Source organism: Cucurbita pepo, chromosome 12 (assembly GCF_057944985.1).
Source record: "Cucurbita pepo subsp. pepo isolate OVF chromosome 12, ASM5794498v1, whole genome shotgun sequence".
Classification (NCBI taxonomy): domain Eukaryota; kingdom Viridiplantae; phylum Streptophyta; class Magnoliopsida; order Cucurbitales; family Cucurbitaceae; genus Cucurbita; species Cucurbita pepo.
In genome coordinates, this window is record NC_141809.1 from 8,887,613 (window position 1) to 8,893,612 (window position 6,000).

Genomic DNA, 6,000 nt, shown 5'->3' on the forward strand with positions numbered 1-6,000 from the left:
TGAATCAAAGGTGATGAGAAAGCTTTGTTCATATCTTCTAGTTGATAGGTTGGATGTCATGACTAAAAGATAAGAAAATGACAAAAACATATGAGATGTTTAAGTCCATAGAAGCTAAATTTAGATAATTATTTAAATGATCTCCAAATTAAGTATTATAAAATTTAAGAAAAATTTTATGACCAAAGCTATTGATAGGAAATAGTTCCTAGCTTATAGTGAAAGAAATTTTCCAAATTACTCTATGGAAAAAAAACTAAATGATTTACTAGATTTTTTGTGGAGACTAGATGACACCCCTTATAGCTGATATAAGATCTACTACCAAGATTTGTTTTTCATTACACTTGATATGTAATTCTTGAAAAATACTTGATGAGGTAGATGTCAGAATTTAGTGCAAACTTCTCTAGTTTGAATTAATTATGGAATATATGTAATCATTTAATATTTGAAGAATATATTAGTTATGGAATATATATTAGATATTTTAAATTTGAATAGTAGTATATTTTATTTTATTCTCAGATTTAGTTAGTTTATATTTGTGGTAGGTATTAGGGTTTAGGGTTTAAGGTTTAGTTGATAGTACGAGAAGGACATCTGTCAATAGTATGAGAACATTGTGTACTAAAATTAGTTGATAGAAGGTGGAATTTATTTCCAACTCTCAACGTAATACAATTTTGTAAAATTGTGATGTAAGAGGAGAAAACAATACTATATTAGATATAGTCACGTATTAAAAAAAAATTATACACTATTATTGAACTCTTGTTACGATATGCAACCGAGATTGCATAGTGAACATGATTGCCTTCAAAATTGTCTATGAGACAATTTTTGGAATTATGGAAATGTAGTAAACTTAGTGTACAACACTTCAATAATTGTAATCAAGCATATATGCTAAGACAAATATGTTCAAAATTATGCCTAAGTGTAGGCTACTCCTAAAGATAAACAAAATAGTATTTTTGTAACGCCCCGCTAGGTTTAATATATATGTATTAGAATAAAAATAACAAAATAGAGAAGATGGTTTAATATATATATATATATATATTAAAATAAAAATAATAAAATAAGGAAAAGAAAAAAAAAAAAAAAAAAAAAAAAACTGCCCACCTCTCCTTTAATCTCTCATCCCCTCCCCTAAAATACCTCTCTCATCCTGTATCAATACTTCATCAAACAAAAGAGAACGGAAAGAAAATATTGTCTAGAGGAAACAAATGCATATGATGGAGAGATGGTTAGACAATAATGACGGATAGATGGTTAGACAATAATGGATAGATGGTTAGACAATAATGGAGAGATCAGAAGAAGGCAGATAATGGAGAGATGGTAGGCAGATAAACGAAGATAGATGTCATTTCAGGTTAGTAGTTTTACTTTTTCCTTTTATGAAGGATATTAGCAATTATTTAGATCTGGGTTAGAAATTTAGAAATTAACTGTTGGAATGATCTGAATTAGAAATTATCTATGTAGTAAGAGTCCTGAGCACGAAAAAGAAGAGATAGACAAGAAAAAAGAGATGAAGATAGGGAAAAGGAAGATCTGGAAAACATATCCAAATAAAAAAAAATGAAGTTTTGAAAAACAGGATAAAAAAAAAAAAAAAAAAGAGAGAGAGAGGGGAAGATTAGGAAACAGATCCAATAATAATAATAATAAAAACAATACATGGGAAGAGAAGAAGATAAAAACAATACATGGAAGGAGGAGAAGATTAGATTTGGAAATAGTAAAGCCAAAAAAAAATATATATATGTGAGAACAGAATAAACTGCTGAACAGGATTGAATTAAACGATTTAGAGAATTAAACTATTTAGATATGGGAGTAGACTATTTAGAGAATTAAACGATTTAGATGATTTAGATATGGGAGTAGAGTTAAACTTCTGGAAAGAAAGTAATAAAAGAATTATAGAATTAAACTCAAATTGATTAAAAGAGTTAGATTTAAATTGCTTAAAATAACGAGATAGGGAGGTAGAATTGAACGGCTTCAAACAATTAGAGTTAAAAGAAAAAAAAAAACAAAAGAGAAATTTTAGGAAAGAAAAGAAAATTAGAACTGTTTGAAAATGGCAAGTACTATTCAGGTGGCACTGTAAACAGAATTAAAATATAACATAAAGTTAGAGAATGAGAATGGAAGATATAGATATGAGAACGTACTGTTTAGGTGGCACTGTAAACAGAATTAAAATATAACATAAAGTTAGAGAATGAGAATAGAAGATATGAGAAATTATTATATTTGTATCTATATGATATAAAATTAAATGTTGAACTATCCAAGCCACTTGAAATATTAATAATCTTGACATATCTTTAGTTTAAGTTTTAAGTTTTATTATTCTATATAATTTAGAAACAATGAAAACATGGAACTCGATTTTTATTGAGGCCGTTTAGGTATTTTATACTGTTAGTTGGATTATTAATTAAAATGTGAAATACTAACAAAAGGTGACGAACGATGCGATAAGAATCAAACCTTAGCAACCTTTGGAGCAGCTCTCGAGGAACGGGAGCTTATGTTAATTAAATTAGGGAATACTTCGGCTAAGGCCAACCAGGTAAGTGGCCTTACTATAGGATAGGGTAAATAAATTGTATGATGCTTGATGATATGTGCCAGTTTATACATATTTTGTTGAGTGACGCTTAATATGTTTGACGCACGTTATGGCATTATGATGAGCATGATGATTGCATGATTTTTACCTTAATATGATGATGTTTTCCATATTGAGCATGCTAGATGATGATGAGTGCCATATTGCATCATGTCGTTAGATCGATGTAGGACACAACCCTAAGAGCATGAAAATGATATTAATATAAATATCCACGATATGCGTTACCTAGAGTAACAAAGAGATGAGACTAGAGGGTTGTGTCAGAAGAGACATTACGATGAATTTAGAGGGACCTCATGCATTTTGTATGTTCATAAGCATAGGGCTACTTCCCCTAGAGATGATGAGTGCGGACGCGCACCTTATGATGAGCGCGAATGCGCACAGGTGCGAAAGCACACATATGAGGGTGTTCATGAGGCGCATGACACTATGGGGTTCTGCTGACCTCCGGACGTCGCTACAGATTAGCTTGACCAGAGGGTCCAGGGGGTGTGCGAGCGCCCTGGGGACTCACACTCGCACGTGTGAGTCGTGTGTAGGGAAGTACTACACATCCAATTTGTCCGAGACTGGAGGCCACCCCTAAGATGATTAGAGATAGGTCCCTATTCATGATTGCATGTGTTTGCATTAGCATGGCCCCTATAGTGGGGTCACTTACTGAGTATTTTCAGGCCGTGTGCCATATTGTTTTTCAGGTAAAGGCAAGGCTCCCATGTACGGTTGACGGTGGCATCGTGATCAGAGACTGTGGCGCGTGCATAGGATAGTTGCATATTTAAAATTCCTAGTCTTGGTTAGGATAGGGCGTTTGCATTTCATTCATTTATATTAATTAATTTGTAATCGTTTTATTTTGTCTTTTGAACTCCAGCAGGATGTTTGAAACACGTAAGTCCGGTAGTGTTTTCCAATGTTTTAATGTATTCTGAAGTTTTAAATTTTTCCGCTAATAAAGGTGAGCATGCTTAGATTTTTATTCTGCATTAGAGATGAGCATGAGACGTTAGTGGCGACTCTAGATATGTGGAAATTTAGGGTCGTTACAGTTGGTATCAGAGCTCTAGGTTTTAGATTCTGTAGACTAGCCTACAATGTAGGCTTGACACGTTCCATGGTCCCAACGTCGATGCCCCGTCACCGTCAGGTACGTCTTGCACAAGATAAGAAAAGAGAAACGTTTTCAAACTCGCATGCATTTTTATGTTAATGTTACTGAAATTGTTTTGATATTTCACGTATTTATTTAAGAGCATGATGTGATGCGTTGCATGATGAGTGATTTTGTTTGCAATATGATTTGAACTTAGTAGATGTGATGCATAGCATAATTTCATAGGTAATGAGCCTTAAATTTAAGAGATGATATCTTGGTTTCTAGAACCATGCTGCCTAGACCATGCGAAAGAGTAAGACGAGGAAGGGGACTACCTCCTATTAGAGATAGAGGACGAGGTGAGGCTGAAGAGAGCCCACCTCGAGAGGGATTAGAGACAGGGTTTGAATTAGAACCCTTATTGTATGTATGGTCGGCAAACAGCCCTGAGAGGGTAGACGTAGTAACTAAGGATAGAGAAAAGAATGACCAAGCAATAGTAGCCGACCAAACTCTAAGCGTAGTCCTAATAGTAGTAAAGATGACCGACTTCGACGTAGTACTAGGCATGGATTGACTAGCTGCAACCCATGATATTATAGAATGTCGCAAAAAAAAAAAAAAAAACAAACAAAACAAAAAAAAGTGATATTCTCACCATCGGTGGGACCTAGCTTTAAATTTAAAGGCACAAATGCCGGGGCTACCCCAAAGGTAGTCTCGATGATGAAAGCAACGAGATTAGTCCAACAAGGCGGTTGAACTATATTAACATGTGTCGTAGATGTAAGAGGAAAAGAAAAGACCCTAGAAAACATGTCCATTGTTAATGAGTTCCCAAATGTGTATTCGGATGACCTACCAGGAATACCCCCTTCTCGAGCGGTCGACTTCATCATCGAACTCGAGCCGGGAACTAGGCCTATTCCTAAAGCACCTTATCGCATGGCGCTAGCAGAGTTGAAAGAACTCAAAGGCACAACTACAAGACCTACGGGAAAAAGGGTTCATTCGACCTAGCATATTCCCCTAGGGTGCGCCAGTGTTGTTTGTTCAGAAGAAAGATGGATCGATGCGTTTGTGCATCGATTACAGAGAGTTAAATAAGAGAACCATAAAGAACAAATACCCTCTACCTAGAATAGAATACTTATTCGATCAACTAAGAGAAGCAACAATATTTTCTAAGATAGACCTGTGGTCAGGTTATCATTAAATAAAGAGTAAAGAAAAAGACGCACCAAAGATAGCATTTAGGACAAAGTATGATCGCTATAAGTTCGTGGTATGTCATTTAGCCTCACCAATGCTCCAACTGTGTTAACGGAGTTAATGAACCGAGTGTTCAAAGACTATCTAGACACTTTTGTGATTGTGCTCATTGATGACATCCTAGTGTACTCGAAAATAGACTTGGAACACTAGAAACACCTCTGAAAAGTCCTAGCCACCCTAAGAAAGAACAAGTTGTATGCCAAGTTCTCACAGTGTGAATTTTGGTTATGATAAGTCTCTTTCCTAGGATACGTGGCAACAAAGGATGGAGTATCCGTAGATCCTACTAAGATCAAAGCGGTCACGAAGTAGGAACGCCCAACTTCGGTAACACCAGTACAGAGTTTCTTGGGACTAGCAAGATACTATCGAAGGTTCGTGTAGCACTTCGCTAGAATAGCCTCGCCTTTGACACAGCTAACGAGAAAAGGGGTACCATTTATATGAAATGATGCTTGTGAGGCAAGCTTCCAAAACCTAAAAGAGAGATTGGTAACCGTCTCGGTACTCACGGTACCCGAGATCTCAGAAGAGTACGTAATCTATAGTGACGTCGTTAAAGAATGGACTAGGATGTGTGTTAATGCAACACCGTAAAGTTGTTGCATACGCGTCCTGTCAACTAAAAGAAAACGAAGATAATTACCCTACCCACGACCTGGAGTTGGCCGCTGTAGTGTTCACTCTGAAATTTGGTGACACTATCTATATGGAGAGAAAATTCAAAGTTTAACCGACCACAAGATTTTAAATATTTCTTCACCCAGAAAGAGTCAAATATGAGGCAGAGAAGGTGGTTAGAATTGGTGAATGACTACGATGTAGATATCCAGTACCACCCTAGAAAAGCAAACGTGGTCGCAGACGCTTTGAGTAGAAAGGTGACCCACTCTTCGACCCTCATTACAAGGGAAGTAAGGGTACAAAGAAAATTCGAGGGAGCCAACATAGTGTAGCGACTGAGAGA